Source organism: Podarcis vaucheri (genome assembly GCF_965113315.1).
Source record: "Podarcis vaucheri genome assembly, chromosome: 7".
Lineage (NCBI taxonomy): Eukaryota > Metazoa > Chordata > Lepidosauria > Squamata > Lacertidae > Podarcis > Podarcis vaucheri.
Window position 1 is genome coordinate 97833316 of NC_138765.1, and position 22253 is coordinate 97855568.

At 50.6% G+C, this 22253-nt stretch overlaps 1 long non-coding RNA gene and 1 pseudogene across 2 annotated transcripts; one reads left to right on the forward strand and one right to left on the reverse strand.

Moving 5' to 3' along the window:
- Positions 1-11844: 11844 nt before the first annotated feature.
- LOC309538273 (nuclear receptor subfamily 6 group A member 1 pseudogene) lies at positions 11845-12603 on the forward strand (annotated as a pseudogene). Its single transcript, XR_014224537.1, has 2 exons — positions 11845-11946; positions 12345-12603. The product of XR_014224537.1 is annotated as a nuclear receptor subfamily 6 group A member 1 pseudogene (transcript).
- A 1979-nt stretch (positions 12604-14582) lies between these two features.
- On the reverse strand, positions 14583-22054 carry LOC309538100. The gene is made up of 4 exons (XR_014222107.1): positions 21702-22054; positions 19089-19180; positions 17676-17847; positions 14583-15638 (listed from the first exon to the last, which is right to left on the reverse strand). It is a non-coding gene; the product is annotated as an uncharacterized lncRNA (long non-coding RNA).
- Between the last annotated feature and the right edge of the window lie 199 nt (positions 22055-22253).

Genomic DNA, 22253 nt, shown 5'->3' on the forward strand with positions numbered 1-22253 from the left:
GATCCCTAGCTCCCAGGACCAGTTGTCAGGGATGATGGGAATTGTAGTCCCCAAACAGCGAGAGGGCCACGTTTGACTCCCATGATCCCCAGCTCCCAGGAGCAGTGGTCAGGGAAGATGGGAATTGTAGTCTCCAAAGCAGCTAGAGGGCCACGTTTGACTCCCATCATCCCTAGCTCCTAGGAGCAGTGGTCAGGGAAGATGGGAATTGTAGTCCCCAAACAGGCGGAAGGCCACGTTTGACTCCCATCATTCATTCATAACTCCCAGGAGCAGTGGTCAGGGATGATGGGAATTGTAGTCCCCAAACATCTAGAGGGCCATATTTGACTCCCATCATCCCTAGCTCGTAGGACCAGTGGTCAGGGAAGATGGGAATTGTAGTCCCCAAACAGCTAGAGGGCCACATTTGACTCCCATCATCCCTAGCTCCCAGGAGCAGTGGTCAGGGAAGATGGGAATTGTAGTCCCCAAACAGCTAGAGGGCCACATTTGACTCCCATCATCCCTAGCTCGTAGGACCAGTGGTCAGGGATGATGGGAATTGTAGTCCCCAAACAGCCGGAAGGCCACGTTTGATTCCCATCATCCCTATCTCCCAGGAGCAGTGGTCAGGGAAGATGGGAATTGTAGTCCCGAAACAGCAGGAAGGCCACGTTTGACTCCCATCATCCCTAGCTCCCAGGACCAGCGGTCAGGGATGATGGGAATTGTAGTCCCCAAACAGCTGGAGGGCCATCTTTGACTCCCATCATCCCTAGCTCCCAGGAGCAGTGGTCAGGGAAAATGGGAATTGTAGTCTCCAAACAGCCGGAAGGCCACATTTGACTCCCATCATCCCTAGCTCCCAGGAGCAGCGGTCAGGGAAGATGGGAATTGTAGTCCCCAAAAAGCTGGAAGGCCGTGTTTGACTCCCATCATCCCTAGCTCCCAGGAGCAGCGGTCAGGGATGATGGGAATTGTAGTCCCCAAACAGCTAGAGGGCCACATCTGACTCCCATCATCCCTAGCTCCCAGGAGCAGTGGTCAGGGATGATGGGAATTGTAGTCCCCAAACAGCCGGAAGGCCACGTTTGACTCCCATCATCTCTAGCTCCTAGGAGCAGTGGTCAGGGATGATGGGAGTTGTAGTCCCCAAACAGCCGGAAGGCCACGTTTGATTCCCATCATCCCTTCCTCGTAGAACCAGTGGTCAGAGATGATGGGAAATGTAGTCCCCAAACAGCCGGAAGTCCACGTTTGACTCCAATCATCCCTAGCTCCCAGGAGCAGTGGTCAGGGAAGATGGGAATTGTAGTCCTCAAACTGCTGAAGGGCCATGTTTGACTCCCATCATCCCTAACTCATAGGACCAGTGGTCAGGGATGATGGTAATTGTAGTCCCCAAACCGCTGGAGGGCCACGTTTGACTCCCATCATCCCTAGCTCATAGGACCAGTGGTCAGGGATGATGGTAATTGTAGTCCCCAAACTGCTGGAGGGCCACGTTTGACTCGAATCATTCCTAGCTCCCAGGAGCAGTGGTCAGGGAAGATGGGAATTGTAGTCCCCAAACAGCTAGAGGGCCACATTTGACTCCCATCATTAATTCCTAGCTTGTAGGACCAGTGGTCAGGGAAGATGGGAATTGTAGTCCCCAAACAGCCGGAAGACCACGTTTGACTCCCATCATCCCTAGCTCCCAGGAGCAGTGGTCAGGGAAGATGGGAATTGTAGTCTCCAAAGCAGCTAGAGGGCCACGTTTGACTCCCATCATCCCTAGCTCGTAGGACCAATGGTCAGGGAAGATGGGAATTGTAGTCCCCAAACAGCTAGAGGGCCACGTTTGACTCCCATGATCCCTAGCTCCCAGGAGCAGTGGTCAGGGAAGATGGGAATTGTAGTCTCCAAAGCAGCTAGAGGGCCACATTTGACTCCCATCATCCCTAGCTCCTTTGAGTAGTGGTTAAGGAAGCTGGGAATTGTAGTCCCCAAACAGTCAGAAGGCCATGTTTGACTCCCATCATCCCTAGCTCGTAGGACCAGTGGTCAGGGAAGATGGGAATTGTAGTCCCCAAACAGCTAGAGGGCCACGTTTGACTCCCATCATTCATTCCTAACTCCCAGGAACAGTGGTCAGGGATGATGGGAATTGTAGTCCCCAAACATCTAGAGGGCCACGTTTGACTCCCATCATTCATTCCTAACTCCCAGGACCAGTGGTCAGGGAAGATGGGAATTGTAGTCCCCAAACAGCTAGAGAGCCACGTTTGACTCCCATCATTCATTCCTAACTCCCAGGAACAGTGGTCAGGGATGATGGGAATTGTAGTCCCCAAACATCTAGAGGGCCATGTTTGACTCCCATCATCCCTAGCTCCCAGGACAAGCGGTCAGGGAAGATGGGAATTGTAGTCCCCAAACAGCTAGAGGGCCACGTTTGACTCCCATCATCCCTAGCTTGTAGGACCAGTGGTCAGGGAAGATGGGAATTGTAGTCCCCAAACAGCCGGAAGTCCACGTTTGACTCCCATCATCCCTATCTCCCAGGAGCAGTGGTCAGGGAAAATGGGAATTGTAATCCCGAAACAGCAGGAAAGCCATGTTTGACTCCCATCATCCCTAACTCGTAGGACCAATGGTCAGGGATGATGGGAATTGTAGTCCCCAAACTGCCGGAAGGCCACGTTTGATTCCAATCATCCCTTCCTCGTAGAACCAGTGGTCACAGATGATGGGAAATGTAGTCCCCAAACAGCCGGAAGTCCACGTTTGACTCCCATCATCCCCAGCCCCCAGGAGCAGTGGTCAGGGATGATGGGAATTGTAGTCCCCAAACAGCTGGAGGGCCATGTTTGACTCCCATCATCCCTAGCTCCCAGGAGCAGTGGTCAGGGAAAATGGGAATTGTAGTCTCCAAACAGCCGGAAGGCCACGTTTGACTCCCATCATCCCTAGCTCCCAGGAGCAGCGGTCAGGGAAGATGGGAATTGTAGTCCCCAAAAAGCTGGAAGGCCGTGTTTGACTCCCCTCATCCCTAGCTCCCAGGAGCAGTGGTCAGGGATGATGGGAATTGTAGTCCCCAAACAGCCGGAAGGCCACGTTTGACTCCCATCATCCCTAGCTCCCAGGAGCAGTGGTCAGGGATGGTGGGAATTGTAGTCCCCAAACAGCCGGAAGGCCACGTTTGATTCCCATCATCCCTTCCTCGTAGAACCAATGGTCAGAGATGATGGGAAATATAGTCCCCAAACAGCCGGAAGTCCACGTTTGACTCCCATCATCCCTAGCTCCCAGGAGCAGTGGTCAGGGAAGATGGGAATTGTAGTCCACAAACTGCTGGAGGGCCATGTTTGACTCCCATCATCCCTAGCTCATAGGTCCAGTGGTCAGGGAAGATGGGAGTTGTAGTCCTCAAACTGCTGGAGGGCCATGTTTGACTCCCATCATCCCTAGCTCATAGGACCAGTGGTCAGGGATGATGGTAATTGTAGTCCCCAAACCGCTGGAGGGCCATGTTTGACTCCCATCATCCCTAGCTCATAGGACCAGTGGTCAGGGATGATGGTAATTGTAGTCCCCAAACTGCTGGAGGGCCATGTTTGACTCCCATCATCCCTAGCTCATAGGACCAGTGGTCAGGGATGATGGTAATTGTAGTCCCCAAACCGCTGGAGGGCCACGTTTGACTCCCATCATCCCTAGCTCATAGGACCAGTGGTCAGGGATGATGGTAATTGTAGTCCCCAAACTGCTGGAGGGCCACGTTTGACTCGAATCATTCCTAGCTCCCAGGAGCAGTGGTCAGGGATGATGGGAATTGTAGTCCCCAAACAGCTAGAGGGCCACATTTGACTCCCATCACTCATAAGCTCCCAGGAGCAGTGGTCAGGGAAGATGGGAATTGTAGTCCCCAAACAGCGAGAGTGCCACGTTTGACTCCCATGATCCCTAGCTCCCAGGACCAGTGGTCAGGGAAGATGGGAATTGTAGTCCCCAAACAGCTAGAGGGCCACGTTTGACTCCCATCATCCCTAGCTCCCAGGAGCAGTGGTCAGGGAAGATGGGAATTATAGTCCCGAAACAGCCGGAAGGCCACGTTTGACTCCCATGACCCTTAAGCTCCCAGGAGCAGTGTTCAGGGATGATGGGAATTGTAGTCCCCAAAGAGCTAGAGGGCCACATTTGACTCCCATCATCCCTAGCTTGTAGGACCAGTGGTCAGGGAAGATGGGAATTGTTGTCCCCAAACAGCTAGAGGGCCACGTTTGACTCCCATCATTCATTCCAAGCTCCCAGGAGTAGTGGTTAAGGAAGATGGGAATTTTAGTCCCCAAACAGCTAGAGGGCCACGTTTGACTCCCATCATCCCTAGCTCCCAGGACCAGCGGTCAGGGAAGATGGGAATTGTAGTCTCCAAACAGCTAGAGGGCCACGTTTGACTCCCATCATCCCTAGCTCCCAGGACCAGTGGTCAGGGATGATGGGAATTGTAGTCCCGAAACAGCAGGAAGGCCATGTTTGACTCCCATCATCCCCAGCCCCCTGGAGCAGTGGTCAGGGAAGATGGGAATTGTAGTCCCGAAACAGCAGGAAGGCCACGTTTGACTCCCATCATCCCTAGCTTCCAGGACCAGCGGTCAGGGATGATGGGAATTGTAGTCCCCAAACAGCTGGAGGGCCATGTTTGACTCCCATCATCCCTAGCTCCCAGGAGCAGTGGTCAGGGAAAATGGGAATTGTAGTCTCCAAACAGCCGGAAGGCCACATTTGACTCCCATCATCCCTAGCTCCCAGGAGCAGTGGTCAGGGAAGATGGGAATTGTAGTCCCGAAACAGCCGGAAGGCCACGTTTGACTCCCATCATCCCTAGCTCCCAGGAGCAGTGGTCAGGGAAGATGGGAATTGTAGTCCACAAACTGCTGGAGGGCCATGTTTGACTCCCATCATCCCTAGCTCATAGGACCAGTGGTCAGGGAAGATGGGAATTGTAGTCCCCAAACAGCTAGCGGGCCACGTTTGACTCCCATCATCCCTAACTCATAGGACCAGTGGTCAGGGATGATGGTAATTGTAGTCCCCAAACCGCTGGAGGGCCATGTTTGACTCCCATCATCCCTAGCTCATAGGACCAGTGGTCAGGGATGATGGGAATTGTAGTCCCCAAACTGCTGGAGGGCCATGTTTGACTCCCATCATCCCTAGCTCATAGGACCAGTGGTCAGGGATGATGGTAATTGTAGTCCCCAAACCGCTGGAGGGCCACGTTTGACTCCCATCATCCCTAGCTCATAGGACCAGTGGTCAGGGATGATGGTAATTGTAGTCCCCAAACTGCTGGAGGGCCACGTTTGACTCGAATCATTCCTAGCTCCCAGGAGCAGTGGTCAGGGAAGATGGGAATTGTAGTCCCCAAACAGCTAGAGGGCCACATTTGACTCCCATCACTCATAAGCTCCCAGGAGCAGTGGTCAGGGAAGATGGGAATTGTAGTCCCCAAACAGCGAGAGTGCCACGTTTGACTCCCATCATTCATTCCTAGCTCACAGGAGCAGTGGTTAAGAAAGAGGGGAATTGTAGTCCCCAAACAGCCGGAAGGCCACGTTTGACTCCCATCATCCCTAGCTCGTAGGACAAATGGTCAGGGAAGATGGGAATTGTAGTCCCCAAACAGCTAGAGGGCCACGTTTGACTCCCATGATCCCTAGCTCCCAGGAGCAGTGGTCAGGGAAGATGGGAATTGTAGTCTCCAAAGCAGCTAGAGGGCCACATTTGACTCCCATCATCCCTAGCTCCTTTGAGTAGTGGTTAAGGAAGCTGGGAATTGTAGTCCCCAAACAGTCAGAAGGCCATGTTTGACTCCCATCATCCCTAGCTCGTAGGACCAGTGGTCAGGGAAGATGGGAATTGTAGTCCCCAAACAGCTAGAGGGCCACGTTTGACTCCCATCATTCATTCCTAACTCCCAGGAACAGTGGTCAGGGATGATGGGAATTGTAGTCCCCAAACATCTAGAGGGCCACGTTTGACTCCCATCATTCATTCCTAACTCCCAGGACCAGTGGTCAGGGATGATGGTAATTGTAGTCCCCAAACTGCTGGAGGGCTACGTTTGACTCGAATCATTCCTAGCTCCCAGGAGCAGTGGTCAGGGATGATGGGAATTGTAGTCCCCAAACAGCTAGAGGGCCACATTTGACTCCCATCACTCATAAGCTCCCAGGAGCAGTGGTCAGGGAAGATGGGAATTGTAGTCCCCAAACAGCTAGAGGGCCACGTTTGACTCCCATGATCCCTAGCTCCCAGGAGCAGTGGTCAGGGAAGATGGGAATTGTAGTCCCCAAACTGCTAGAGGGCCACGTTTGACTCCCATCATCCCTAGCTCCCAGGAGCAGTGGTCAGGGAAGATGGGAATTATAGTCCCGAAACAGCCGGAAGGCCACGTTTGACTCCCATGACCCTTAAGCTCCCAGGAGCAGTGTTCAGGGAAGATGGGAATTGTAGTCCCCAAAGAGCTAGAGGGCCACATTTGACTCCCATCATCCCTAGCTTGTAGGACCAGTGGTCAGGGAAGATGGGAATTGTTGTCCCCAAACAGCTAGAGGGCCACGTTTGACTCCCATCATTCATTCCAAGCTCCCAGGAGCAGTGGTTAAGGAAGATGGGAATTGTAGTCCCCAAACAGCTAGAGGGCCACGTTTGACTCCCATCATCCCTAGCTTGTAGGACCAGTGGTCAGGGATGATGGGAATTGTAGTCCCCAAACAGCCGGAAGGCCACGTTTGATTCCCATCATCCCTATCTCCCAGGAGCAGTGGTCAGGGAAAATGGGAATTGTAGTCCCGAAACAGCAGGAAGGCCATGTTTGACTCCCATCATCCCCAGCCCCCAGGAGCAGTGGTCAGGGAAGATGGGAATTGTAGTCCCGAAACAGCAGGAAGGCCACGTTTGACTCCCATCATCCCTAGCTCCCAGGACCAGCGGTCAGGGATGATGGGAATTGTAGTCCCCAAACAGCTGGAGGGCCATGTTTGACTCCCATCATACCTAGCTCCCAGGAGCAGTGGTCAGGGAAAATGGGAATTGTAGTCTCCAAACAGCCGGAAGGCCACATTTGACTCCCATCATCCCTAGCTCCCAGGAGCAGTGGTCAGGGAAGATGGGAATTGTAGTCCCGAAACAGCCGGAAGGCCACGTTTGACTCCCATCATCCCTAGCTCCCAGGAGCAGTGGTCAGGGATGATGGGAATTGTAGTCCCCAAACAGCCGGAAGGCCACGTTTGACTCCCATCATCTCTAGCTCCTAGGAGCAGTGGTCAGGGATGATGGGAATTGTAGTCCCCAAACAGCCGGAAGGCCACGTTTGATTCCCATCATCCCTTCCTCGTAGAACCAGTGGTCAGAGATGATGGGAAATGTAGTCCCCAAACAGCCGGAAGTCCACGTTTGACTCCAATCATCCCTAGCTCCCAGGAGCAGTGGTCAGGGAAGATGGGAATTGTAGTCCACAAACTGCTGGAGGGCCATGTTTGACTCCCATCATCCCTAGCTCATAGGACCAGTGGTCAGGGAAGATGGGAGTTGTAGTCCTCAAACTGCTGGAGGGCCATGTTTGACTCCCATCATCCCTAACTCATAGAACCAGTGGTCAGGGATGATGGTAATTGTAGTCCCCAAACCGCTGGAGGGCCATGTTTGACTCCCATCATCCCTAACTCATAGGACCAGTGGTCAGGGATGATGGTAATTGTAGTCCCCAAACTGCTGGAGGGCCATGTTTGACTCCCATCATCCCTAGCTCATAGGACCAGTGGTCAGGGACGATGGTAATTGTAGTCCCCAAACTGCTGGAGGGCCACGTTTGACTCCCATCATCCCTAGCTCCCAGGAGCAGTGGTCAGGGACGATGGTAATTGTAGTCCCCAAACTGCTGGAGGGCCATGTTTGACTCCCATCATCCCTAGCTCATGGGACCAGTGGTCAGGGACGATGGTAATTGTAGTCCCCTAACTGTTGGAGGGCCACGTTTGACTCCCATAATCCCTAGCTCCCAGGACCAGTGGTCAGGGACGATGGTAATTGTAGTCCCCAAACTGCTGGAGGGCCACGTTTGACTCCCATCATCCCTAGCTCATAGGACCAGTGGTCAGGGATGATGGTAATTGTAGTCCCCAAACCGCTGGAGGGCCACGTTTGACTCCCATCATCCCTAGCTCATAGGACCAGTGGTCAGGGATGATGGTAATTGTAGTCCCCAAACTGCTGGAGGGCCACGTTTGACTCGAATCATTCCTAGCTCCCAGGACCAATGGTCAGGGAAGATGGGAATTGTAGTCCCCAAACAGCTAGAGGGCCACGTTTGACTCCCATGATCCCTAGCTCCCAGGAGCAGTGGTCAGGGAAGATGGGAATTGTAGTCTCCAAAGCAGCTAGAGGGCCACATTTGACTCCCATCATCCCTAGCTCCTTTGAGTAGTGGTTAAGGAAGCTGGGAATTGTAGTCCCCAGTCAGAAGGCCATGTTTGACTCCCATCATCCCTAGCTCGTAGGACCAGTGGTCAGGGAAGATGGGAATTGTAGTCCCCAAACAGCTAGAGGGCCACGTTTGACTCCCATCATTCATTCCTAACTCCCAGGAACAGTGGTCAGGGATGATGGGAATTGTAGTCCCCAAACTGCTGGAAGGCCACGTTTGATTCCCATCATCCCTTCCTCGTAGAACCAGTGGTCACAGATGATGGGAAATGTAGTCCCCAAACAGCCGGAAGTCCACGTTTGACTCCCATCATCCCCAGCCCCCAGGAGCAGTGGTCAGGGATGATGGGAATTGTAGTCCCCAAACAGCTGGAGGGCCATGTTTGACTCCCATCATCCCTAGCTCCCAGGAGCAGTGGTCAGGGAAAATGGGAATTGTAGTCTCCAAACAGCCGGAAGGCCACGTTTGACTCCCATCATCCCTAGCTCCCAGGAGCAGCGGTCAGGGAAGATGGGAATTGTAGTCCCCAAAAAGCTGGAAGGCCGTGTTTGACTCCCATCATCCCTAGCTCCCAGGAGCAGTGGTCAGGGATGGTGGGAATTGTAGTCCCCAAACAGCTAGAGGGCCACATCTGACTCCCATCATCCCTAGCTCCCAGGAGCAGCGGTCAGGGAAGATGGGAATTGTAGTCCCAAAACAGCCGGAAGGCCACGTTTGACTCCCATCATCCCTAGCTCCCAGGAGTAGTGGTCAGGGATGATGGGAATTGTAGTCCCCAAACAGCCGGAAGGCCACGTTTGATTCCCATCATCCCTAGCTCCCAGGAGCAGTGGTCAGGGAAGATGGGAATTGTAGTCCACAAAATGCTGGAGGGCCATGTTTGACTCCCATCATCCCTAGCTCATAGGTCCAGTGGTCAGGGAAGATGGGAGTTGTAGTCCTCAAACTGCTGGAGGGCCATGTTTGACTCCCATCATCCCTAGCTCATAGGACCAGTGGTCAGGGATGATGGTAATTGTAGTCCCCAAACCGCTGGAGGGCCATGTTTGACTCCCATCATCCCTAGCTCATAGGACCAGTGGTCAGGGATGATGGTAATTGTAGTCCCCAAACTGCTGGAGGGCCATGTTTGACTCCCATCATCCCTAGCTCATAGGACCAGTGGTCAGGGATGATGGTAATTGTAGTCCCCAAACCGCTGGAGGGCCACGTTTGACTCCCATCATCCCTAGCTCATAGGACCAGTGGTCAGGGATGATGGTAATTGTAGTCCCCAAACTGCTGGAGGGCCACGTTTGAGTCGAATCATTCCTAGCTCCCAGGAGCAGTGGTCAGGGATGATGGGAATTGTAGTCCCCAAACAGCTAGAGGGCCACATTTGACTCCCATCACTCATAATCTCCCAGGAGCAGTGGTCAGGGAAGATGGGAATTGTAGTCCCCAAACAGCGAGAGTGCCACGTTTGACTCCCATGATCCCTAGCTCCCAGGACCAGTGGTCAGGGAAGATGGGAATTGTAGTCCCCAAACAGCTAGAGGGCCACGTTTGACTCCCATCATCCCTAGCTCCCAGGAGCAGTGATCAGGGAAGATGGGAATTGTTGTCCCCAAACAGCTAGAGGGCCACGTTTGACTCCCATCATTCATTCCAAGCTCCCAGGAGCAGTGGTTAAGGAAGATGGGAATTGTAGTCCCCAAACAGCTTGAGGGCTACGTTTGACTCCCATCATCCCTAGCTGCCAGGAGCGGTAGTCAGGGAAGATGGGAATTGTAGTCTCCAAACTGCTGGAGGGCCATGTTTGACTCCCATCATCTCTAGCTCACAGGAGCAGTGGTCAGGGAAGATGGGAATTGTAGTCCCCAAACAGCTAGAGGGCCATTTTTGACTCCCATGATCCCTAGCTCCCAGGACCAGTGGTCAGGGAAGGTGGGAATTGTAGTCCCCAAACAGCTAGATGGCCACGTTTGACTCCCATCATCCTTAGCTCCCAGGACCACTGGTCAGGGAAGATGGGAATTGTAGTCCCCAAACAACAGGAAGGCCACGTTTGACTCCCATCATCCCTAGCTCCCAGGAGCAGTGGTCAGGGAAGATGGGAATTGTAGTCCCCAAACAACAGGAAGGCCACGTTTGACTCCCATCATCCCTAGCTCACAGGAGCAGTGGTCAGGGAAGATGGGAATTGTAGTCCCCAAACAGCTAGAGGGCCACGTTTGACTCCCATCATCTCTAGCTCCGAGGAGCAGTGGTCAGGGAAGATGGGAATTGTAGTCCCCAAACAGCTAGAGGGCCACGTTTGACTCCCATCCTCTCTAGCTCCCAGGAGCAGTGGTCAGGGAAGATGGGAATTGTAGTCCCAAAACAGCTAGAGGGCCACGTTTGACTCCCATCATCTCTAGCTCCGAGGACCAGTGGTCAGGGAAGATGGGAATTGTAATCCCCAAACAGCTAGAGGGCCATTTTTGACTCCCATGATCCCTAGCTCCCAGGACCAGTGGTCAGGGAAGGTGGGAATTGTAGTCCCCAAACAGCTAGAGGGCCACGTTTGACTCCCATCATCTCTAGCTCCGAGGAGCAGTGGTCAGGGAAGATGGGAATTGTAGTCCCCAAACAGCTAGAGGGCCACGTTTGACTCCCATCATCTCTAGCTCCCAGGAGCAGTGGTCAGGGAAGATGGGAATTGTAGTCCCAAAACAGCTAGAGGGCCACGTTTGACTCCCATCATCTCTAGCTCCGAGGACCAGTGGTCAGGGAAGATGGGAATTGTAATCCCCAAACAGCTAGAGGGCCGTGTTTGACTCGCATAATTCCTAGCTCCCAGGAGCAGTGGTCAGGGATGATTGGAATTGTAGTCCCCAAACAGCCGGAAGGCCACATTTGACTCCCATCATCCATAGCTTGTAGGACCAGTGGTTAGGGATAATGGGAAATGTAGTCCCCAAACAGCCGGAAGGCCACGTTAGACTCCCATCATCCCTAGCTCCCAGGAGCAGTGGTCAGGGAAGATGGGCAATGTAATCCCCAAACAGCAGGAAGGCCACGTTTGACTCCCATCATCGCCTGCTCCCAGGACAGGGATGATGGGAATTGTAGTCCCAAAACATCCCCAAGTCTGGCCATCGTTGGTATCGGTTGATATATTGATTCAATCAAACAATTAATCATGGCATGGAATGGTTGAAGCTCTGGACCCCCCCTCTTCCATTTCCTGCGCCCCCCTACCCCTGCCTCTTAACCCCCGCCTTTCCTATTCCAGCAGATCTGTTGAGCTGAACGGATTTGCTGCACTCAGGGATCCATACCTGGGGGGCCCGGGGCCCACCCCCTACCAATACCTCCCGCACCTTCAGAGCTGCCCGGCGCACTCGGCCCTGCTGCCCCCGCCCCCCCCCCCGGAGCCTTGACCCCCAGGCTCCCGCTCTCCTCATCAGCCAGCTGGTCTCGGCCGAGGACATGGGGCCCCTCGGCACCCCCATGCTCATCGAAGACGGGTGAGTGGCGCACCCCCTTTCTGCCCGCTGTTGGCCCCCTCAGAGCAGCACAGTGGGGAGCCTTGTCACACGGGGGGGGGCGCACGGAAATGCTGTTTACCTTCCCTCCGGAGCGGGACCTATTGATCCACTTGCACTTTTGATGTGCTTTCAATCTGCAGGGTGGCGGGAGCAGGGACTGAGTGACGGGCGCTTGCCCCTTGACGGGGATTCGAACCGACCACCCTAGGCTCAGTGATTTAACCCACAGCACCACCCGCGTCCTTTAAAAAATGCAAAGCAGACCCGTGAAAAAGAAACCCACGGAGGGGTGGTATTAAACGGTGCGAATGCAACGTCGGCCGGTGGGCCCATAACCGACACTCGCTTTGGGCCCCTAACCGCTCTCCCTCCCGCAGGTACAAAGTGACCCAGTCGGAGCTCTTTGCGCTGCTCTGCCGCCTGGCCGATGAGCTCCTTTTCCGCCAGATCGCCTGGGTCAAGAAGTTGCCCTTCTTTGGCGAGCTGTCCATCAAGGACTACACCTGTCTCCTGGGCTCCACCTGGCAGGAGCTGGCCCTCCTCTCCTCGCTGACCGTCTACGGCAACCAGATTTTCGGAGACCTGGCTGACGTCACCGCCAAGTACTCCCCGTCCGAAGAGGAGCTCCACAGGTGAGGCTGATGGGGGGGGGGAGACAGTCGCGGAACTGAGAAATGGCACAGAAACATTACCTTTACAGAAAGTTACGTTACAGAAGCACCTCTTACATCTCACTTCTTAGAAGCTAAACGTAAGGCAGTGGATTTCAGATGGTTGATCATTTATAAACCTCAAACTCCTGAGATAAATGCAGATATTTTGAGAAATAAACGTATTTTATTTTTATATTTGGTTCCTTAATTCCGTCAGGTCTCAATTCTTATATCGACTTTCGTTCCTTCTTGTAATAATTTCTTACAACTCTATTTAATATTATTCTGCTTATTCTTTACAAATCTTAGCAATCCCCCCTTTGTTTGAACTAGATGGTCTGTCCCTTTAAAAATTCTTTTGCCTTACAGTATAAAAACCTGTGATTGGAAACTCCCTGTACCAGTCTTTAACATCAGCAGTCAGGAGCTTTTCAGCCCTGTTTTTTGAGTTTCTTTGAAACTTAAACAGCTTATCTGGACTCTCCTTGGCTTCAGCGAAAGCGACTCCAGCTGCGCTCCAAAGGCTTCAGGGATAGCTGCCCAAAATTCTGAAGTATTATAATCCTGCATGATTTCTGTTTCTTTTCTTCACCTTTAACTGCCCTGAACCATTTTGCTTGTTTTTCTTTTATCTTCTATTTCTGTCATTTCTATATATGAGGACTATTTGATTCCTGCAGTTGACCTTTCGCCAACATTTGCTGTTTGTGCTGTCCTCAGCATCCTGCTGGGCACCACGCAGAAATCAAAGAGGGGCACATTCTGACTCCCAGGCTTGCAATCTAATAAACTATGGTATGTAAGAGAAAGGGAATGCAGAGGGGAGAAAGGAAGATCATGAAAAAACAGCAGGACAGACAGAGAGAGAAAATGCACTTTCAATAAGTAGCTGTTTGGCTCAAAGGTGGAGAAATATCCCAGGCTTATGGAGCAGCAGGTTCAAAAAATGAACTGCTGAAAAATGGCACACGAGAGCTGGAACATTGGAAGTTAGCGTCCTTCAGTCTTGAGACAATGGAGTTCACCTCTGGGGGTGAAGTCCACCTGCTGCTATAGCAGCACTGGAGTGACTTCCCTGGGGCACAAGCCTGGGCAGTGTGGACGGAGGTCCTGGGCTGCCCAGGCGACAAGACCCTGCTCTGGGCCTCGCTCAAGCTTCAGCTCAACCATGTGCAACTGAAGAAAGACAGTCAGTTAAGGTTACCCTAAAACCCCCAAACTGTTTATGAATTCCCCCTCCCCAGCCAGGCCTCAAAGCCTCGCCTCAAGCACTTTTCAAATAAGGCTAAAAGCGTTAGCTAAGCATATTCCTCTTGCTGTAACAAAAAGACTCTAACGAAGGTAGAGAACAGAGTCCATTGTTTCTCAGAGCCTGTTTGTTTCTAAGGCCAGTGGCCTTGTTAAAAACCAAATTGCAACTTTCTTTCCGGGAACTATGCCAGGACAAGAGAATGAAACATATCTGAACACTCTGAAACCCCCTTTGGTTTCTCACCCCCTTTTCCTGGGAAGAGTCCAAAAAGAGTCCCAAGACAGGAACTTTCTGTTCATGCTCAGGAGACATGGGGCAGAACTTTTCAGAAGGAGGAGAAAGGGGAGGGAACTGGAAGAGGAATATATACTCTGTGCAAATGGCTGTGAAATCGTGCTTGTTTTGTGACTCTATCACACTTGCTCCTCTGCCCCCCCCCCCATGGCAGAATAAAAGCTCTTTCTCTGGATTTAACCCCTTGGTGTCGTTTGACTCTTTTCGTCCCTGCTCGGGTGCAACGTTTCCTATCCATGGTTTAAAGGGCTAGAAAGGCGACATTTCTTGGTGCGTTAGTTAAGGACTGACTGTCTTTCTTCACAACATCCCTTACAGGGGGAGAAAACTGGCTGCCTTGCAAAGTTGCTGGATGGATTACTTTCATAGAACAACAAAGCAAACATTTTGTGTCTTGGGGGGAATAAGAAAAAACCCTGCCCCAGACCTTGAAGGGATGTTTCCTGTCCGGGGGCGGGGGCGGGTATTGAGGTAGATGGAGAATTGGGACTTGCCTCCCAATACAAATAGCAGGAAGAGGAGCGGGGGAGATCCGGACTGCAGCAGCAAACCCTCCCCACAGCAGAATCCCACCTGCTATTACTCCAAGAAAAACCTGCACGAACGGAACAATTGCTAAATGCACAAATGTTGCTGCCTCCCACTTGGCTCTTCATCTCCAGAACCACAAATTGCCTCTGACTTCAAGAGACTTCCTGAGGGGGCAGCAAGTGCAGAAGAGATGGCAAATCAGGCGCCGGACTCTTACCTTTCCACAAAGCAGTGGGCAGCTGAGAGGACCCAACAGGAATGGATCAGGACCCCACCACAGAGGTAGGCCTCCACTCCTTGTACCCTGACAAAGATGGCCGCCTGCCACGGGTGGGACTGGATGTACGAGTAGAGGCCTCCTTTGATCCGAAACTGAGACTGGCGGTACTTTCTCGTTCCACACGTGGCCAGGAAAACAAGGAAAATGTGCCCCAGACTCAGATACAACGTTAACTCTCCGCTTGGGGCAAAATGCTCTCCCAGGGCCGACCTCTTCATTTATTTAGCACATTGCTATCCCATCCGTCCTCTCAAAGGAACCCGGGTGGCAAACAGTTCAATGATAAAAGCATCTTCAAAACAATTCCACTACAGATGCAGACACAGAAAGATCTCTGCTTAAAAGTTGGAAGAGGAAGGTCTTTGGTTGGTGCTCATAAGACAATAGACAGCAGTAGTATTTATCCCACCTTTCCTCCCAGAGCTAGAGCCAAGGTGGCTCACAACATTTAGAAACATTATTATAAAATACAAAGCAATGAAAACAACAGTAAAGGTACATCAGATCACCATTGGAGCCAGCAACTGAAATGCAGTTTGCTGGCATTTTGCCCCACGGATAAGGCAGGCACTTACAGCAAGCTGGCACATTGCAGTATTCCCATTTCCTCTTGCCACCCCTGAGCACGTGGCACCAAGGCTGGGTGCTATTATCAGGATTCCTGCAACACAAAAGTGGAACAGGATTACTTCAGAGATCAAATGCTCCCCCCTCTCTGCCCCTGCAAAGAGCAGCAGTGTGGGCTACCCAGGTTTGTATGTCCCCTGAGGATGATGTTCTGGAGTTTACGGAGGGCTGCTTGATAACCTTTGTTTTTTGCATGTACTTAGAACAGCTTTTTCCCAACACTCCTGACGTTTTGGCCATCAGCCCCATTCAATGCAGATTGGTCAAGGCGCCACATTCTCACCATACATTTAAAACACTATGATGCCACTTTAGAGGGCTTCCTGCAAAGAATTCTGGGAGCTGCAGTTTGTTAAGTAGCCTGAAGGTTAGTAGGAGACTCCTGTTCCTGATCCGAGAGCTAGAATTCCCAGAGTTCCCTGTGAAGAGGGATGAATATCATAGAATCATAGAGTTGGAAGAGACCACAAGGGCCATCGAGTCCAACCCCCTGCCAAGCAGGAAACACCATCAGAGCACTCCTGACATATGGTTGTCAAGCCTCTGCTTAAAGACCTCCAAAGTAGGAGACTCCACCACACTCCTTGGCAGCAAATTCCACTGTCAAACAGCTCTTACTGTCAATAAGTTAAACCACTCTGGGAATTGTAGCTCTGGGAGGCAAATATGAGTCTCCTAACAACTCTGAGCACCCTTAACAAACCATATTTCCCAGAATTATTTGGGGGAAAGCCATGACTCAAGCGGCCCTCCAGACGGTGCTGAATGATAGTTCCCAACATCCTTGGCCCTTTTTGTGGGTGCATGGGAGTTGGAGTTCAGCAACAACCGGAGGGCCAAAGGTTCCCCACCCAGCTTAACACAACATGAATTTGAAACTGGTCCACGCCACAGAAAGCTCTGCATCAGCCGTGACTTCCTGTGTCCATCCATCAATCCATCCTATACTATAAAGTCACAGGCAGGCCTGGAAACACTTGGGGATAGTCAAAAGCCATTAAATCCAGCATCATCTCCTCCTCCTGGTCGGCTTTCACAGACACTGTGTGAAGTGGCCTCTGGCCTCAGCTGTGATTCAAAGCCTCACTCAGAGTCCTTGGGAAGGGGGCGCTTAGAGAAATTGTCCTCATCCCAATTTTATTCTAAAAGATCTGAATAGTTTCTGCACTGGAAAGCAATGCTATTGAAACTCTCCCTTGTTTTTACTGTTTTCAAGTTGGACAGAGCACTAGGCAGGCATGTTTTGCAACAGCTTTCCGTTCTTTTGCACTTCTTCCCTTCCCTGCAATGTGTTCCCGGTGCACAGATGTGCCCTGGTAACACACTACCAATGCATTGCCACAATGCGTCAGGGTTGCCTTGGGACAAGTCAAGGTACATTCAGGGATGGACCACAGGTCCCAGGTTCAATCCCTGAAATGTTCAGTTAAAAGGATCCCAGAGAGAAGGGGACTCTCAGTGAAAGTTGGAAAGTGGCTGCTAAACATGCCCTCCAGATGTTTCCCACCAGCCTGGCCAATGGTGGGATGCCAAGGGACCCACGTTCCATCTCCAGTCAGTGCCAATGCCAGTCAGTGCCATATTGTGGTGGGTGCAGGGAATGTACAAGTCCACTTCCTGAGTTTCTAGATAACTGCATCGAGATCCATTGTGTGTGGTGTGTGGTTTTTTACCAGTGTGCAAGATCATATATGCATACACCAGTGGAACACACGCCAAGACCCTGAATGCAATCCTACACATGACCACATCCAAATTCGGGTTTTCACCAATATTTTATCAACAACCACATAGGCATTTGTAGCAAACATGAATGAAATGGCACAAATGGATTGGATGACCCAAAAAACACAGCCTCATCTAATTGCAGAATTATTTCTATGAATTCAATAAAAGCAGCACACAGGGCAGAGCCAATCAGCAGGTTATTGTTCTTACACTAGATAAGGCAGAGTGGTCCAGAGCCTTTTTGGAAAAGCCAAACACATATCTTATCAATAAGCCATGTTTTGCATTTAGTTTTTCTTTTTGGACAAAAAACTGCAAGGAGAAAAGGTGAGGGTCGGCTTACCTGCAGAAGTTGTGGCTGGTGAGACCGAGCTGCTCTGCATCCTCCCGATGGGAATTGAAGACCAGCCCAGTAAGGAACTGGGAATCCCACCTCAAGCAAGCAGCACCCCATTCCGTGCGGTTGTGGGGACCTCGATAGTTGTTGCCTCTTCCAGAAATGCAAGTGTGACTTTCTGTGACAAAAAAGGCAGGTTTGCATCAGGCCCGAACCACATTCATGGGGCATATAGTTTGAGGTTTTTTTCTCACTGCAGATTTTCAATTGTGAAGCCTACATTAAAAGCACATCCCCCCCCCCCCCAAGAATCATAGGAGCTATAGTTTACCTCTCACAGAGCTACAATTCCCAGCACCCCTGATGACCCACAGTTTCCAAGTTGGGGGGTGTGTGCCTTAAATGTATGAACCTTGGGGCAGGGATCCACTTTTCATCTGTACAGCGCCATAGATGTTACAAGGGATGGGGCTGGTTCTTAAATTAAATTTTACATATTTTATTTAACTAGAAAAGTTTTAAATGATTTTTATTTAACTAGAAAACCAACACAGACAAGAAGAAAAAGAAGAAGGAGGAGGAGGAGGAGGAGGAGGAGGAGGAGGAGGAGAGTTTGGATTTAATATCCCGCTTTATCACTACCTGAAGGAGTCTCAAAGCGGCTAACATTCTCCTTTCCCTTCCTCCCCCACAACAAACACTCTGTGAGGTGAGTGAGGCTGAGAGACTACAGAGAAGTGTGACTGGCCTAATAAAAAGCTGAAAGTTACTGTACATGTCTTAGAACAAAGCTTACACATACCTTATGAATACGAGCCCTATTAAATAATTTGTAATAAACAAGATAATACATTTTTCCTGCAAGCATGAAGGTATCAATATCCAAAATGCAACATTAAGAAAATGTTTAAGTTGAATGCCATCAGAACATTGCAAAATGATTATTTGAAGCCAGCACCCTCCCATTTTTATTTAATTCATAATCAAGTCTCTTTTAGTATATATTGCATCTTCTCATTGTCTCCTTTTTCTACCGTAATGAGCGAGTTTGGTCACTGAGGCCAACTAACACAAGTTTTCTACTCCATTTTCCCGCAAGCATGGCAATAACCATAGATGAAGCCAATTCTTTGTTTCTGCAAAACTAAACATGCTGCACAAATAGGGAATGATTGTGGTGGAACTAGAGCTCCAGATTCCACGCAAGATTCTCGGAGTCTGGTGCATATTTCTATTGAAAAGGAGCAGACCAAAATACAAGTGTGTGGGTGTGGAATTCACACAAGTTAATTTGGATCAGGGCCGTGATGTGGAGAGAAACTGCTAAAAGCCTTCTTCCCTTCGGCTCCAATGCTCATAGCACAACATTTTCACCGCCCCACCTGGCTCTGCCCCACTGCAGAGGAGCCTTGAACCTACTGTTGGCGCAGGGAGGGAGGCTGCAGAACTCAAAGCTGTACTTGTTTCCTTTGTAGACAAAGCACCAGGGCATGATGTCGGAATCAGGGTTTCTAGAGGAAAGGAAAGGCAAACACTGGGCATTTTGTACCATTAAGACATTTATCATAGCAGTGTGGAATTGTAGAGCTGGAAGGGACTCCAGGGGTCATCTAGTCCAACCACCAACCTTCTGGTTGATAGCCAGATGCACTGGCCCACTGCACCACTGGGGACAGCTGCAAACTCAGCTGCAACCTCAAAAATAAGGGAAAAAATGGGGGGGGAGGCCAACATTTATACTCAAAATAATACACTGATAATTTTAAGAATGTAGGAAGAGTCTTGCTAGATCATACGAAGAAACATCTAGACAGACACTCGGTTCTCACAGCAGCCAACTAGAAGTCAGTGAAAGGCTTGGAAGCAGCCTTTCCTGGGTGCAACAGCACTTGCCCTGTCCCGCCCCCCACTTGCTATTCAGAAGCCGACTGCCTCCCCCCCCCCCAGGGAAGCATCACCTCTGTCAAGGCCAGTAGCCACTGACAGCCTTATCCCCCAGGAAAAGGTCAAGAAAAGGGCTGCTAAATTAATTAAGGGATGGAGTGACTCTCCTATGAAGAAAGGCTGTTGCATTGGGGACTTTTTAATTTAGAGAAAAGGCAAGTGTGAGGTGACACAATGAAATTTTATGAAATTATGCAAGGCATGAAGAAAGTGGTTGGAGACGTTTTCTTCCCTCTCTCATATCACACCCAATGAAGCTGAATGTTGGAAGATTCAGGATAGATTTTTTTAAAAAATAATTCTTCATGAAGTGCAGAATTCAGCTCTGGAACTCACGCCCACAGGGGCAGTGGTAACCACCAACCGGAATGTCTTTAAAAGAGAACTGGACCAATTCATGGAGGAGGAGGAGGAGGAGGAGGAGGAGGAGGAGGAGGCAGCAGCGGAGAGGGGCTCTTGATGGCTGCTGGCCATTTTGACTCTGCTTTGCCTCCACCGGCTCCCACAGGCTCCTCTTAGGCTCGTGGAAATTGGTCTTCTCAACCCAAGTTGGTGGTTGACACTACGCCTTGGGGGAAGGAGCTCCATAGTTTAATTCTAAGCCCTGAGGGAAGACTTGTGTGGTGTAGTGGTTAAGAGCGGTAGTCTCGTAATCTGGGGAACCGGGTTCGCGTCTCCGCTCCTCCACATGCAGCTGCTGGGTGACCTTGGGCCAGTCACACTTCTTTGAAGTCTCTCAGCCCCACTCACCCCACAGAGTGTTTGTTGTGGGGGAGGAAGGGAAAGGAGAATGTGAGCCGCTTTGAGACTCCTGAAGGGGAGTGATAAAGCGGGATATCAAATCCAAAACTCTTCTCTTCTCCAAAGACGTCCTTCCTGTTGTCAGCCCTGAATCTTCCAATCTTCAGCTTCACTATATGGCCTAGATGTCTTCCTATTTATTCCCTTTCTCCACAAAGCGCACACAGTTTCATGAAATTATGATGAAATGATATTATACACCTCCACCTTGTGTGTCTTCCCAAAGTCTCACTTACACTAAACTAAAATGTTGTAACCTTTCCTCACAGTGGAGATGCTCTCAACCATTTTGGTCGCCCTTTTCTGAACCTTTTCCAGCTCTGCAGCATCCTTATTTGACAATGTCAATATTTCTCCCGCTCAGAGTAGATTTTGCCTACAAGGATGTATTTGTGGGAATGGATTTCGGCACTAGGAGAGGATACATGGTTTAGTTATTATTCTTCCTTGCTCACATTTGTGAGATCAACAGAGTACCATCCTTTGCAGCTTAAACTTTGAAGCTAAGAAAAGTTTGATTTAAGCTTTTACAAACAATAATCCAGGATGCTCTAAAGGCAGACTGGATTTTCCTGGTATTACCCATTGTCTACCCCTTAAAAACAACAATCACAACACTGTTTTGTAAAGAAGTAAAAGTAGTATTTACTTACACAATCTAGGTTGAAGTAGCAATTGCAGCACCAAATAAAAGCATGTTTATAACTACAGTCGTACCTTGGAAGTCGAAAGGAATCCATTCTGGAAGTCCATTTGACTTCCAAAACGTTCAGAAACTAAGGCGTGGCTTCTGATTGGCTGCAGGAAGCTCCTGCAGCCAATCGGAAGCCGCAGAAGCCCTGTTGGACGTTCAACTTCCAAAAATAGTTTGCAAACTGAAACACTCACTTCTGGGTTTGCAGCATTCAGGAGCCAAAATGTTCAGGAACTAAGCTGTTCCAAAACCAAAGTACGATTGTACTATCTAAGTTACCAAAGTACAAAAGGTAAGTTCAAAATTGTGTCTGAGCTGCAGACCTCAGACATGGACATGTGGTCAGCTTGGAAGCATGACGAAGAAAGAGGAGGCTGCCCAGGCTGGAAGGATGTAGGGCTACAGCTTCCTGCCAAAGCAGACAAAGGAAGTGATCTCACAGAGTTCTCTCTAGCAAATTTGACAAGAAAGCTCTATGAGCCCCTTCATGTGCCAATCTGGTAAAACATGAATTATTGGTTTGACTGCAATAATGTCCCATGGTATTGGGGGGCAAGAAGAGGAAGAGGCCCCTCCTAAACTCACTTTCTCACCTGCAATAGTTGTGGTTTCCAAGGCCCAACCTAGCGGCATCTGCCCGGTACGCATTGTACCGCTTATTCCTCAAGGAATCGAGCTTTCAGTTCAAGCACTTGGCTCCACTCACAGTTGTGTTCCATGTCCCCATGTAGCCCTCTCCAGCGCCCTGGTAACACTTGGCTTTGGTATCTGAAAAAGGAGGAGCAGAGCATTCAGTCTCCCGCCTGTTCTCCAAAGGTACTCTGCACACATCTTGCATCCATGGGGCTGCTCGGGATCAAGATGGGAGATTGCAGCCGTGGTCACTGGGGGCTAGAGAGCAGAGGCCTATGGGCCACATGTGACCCCCCAGGTCTATTCTGTTTCGCCCCTGGGACTCTCTCCAGGCCCCCCTGCCCCCAGAATCTCCACCCCTCTCACTAGCCCTACTTTGCAACCTCTCCTCAAATGTTTCTGACTTGCTGGAATGTGGTCTTGAACTCTGATAATGGTTCTTGCTTGTCTGGCTGGAGGATAGAGCGGAATGCCACAGTTTGTGTGTAGAAACCAGCCTCATGAACCAAAGC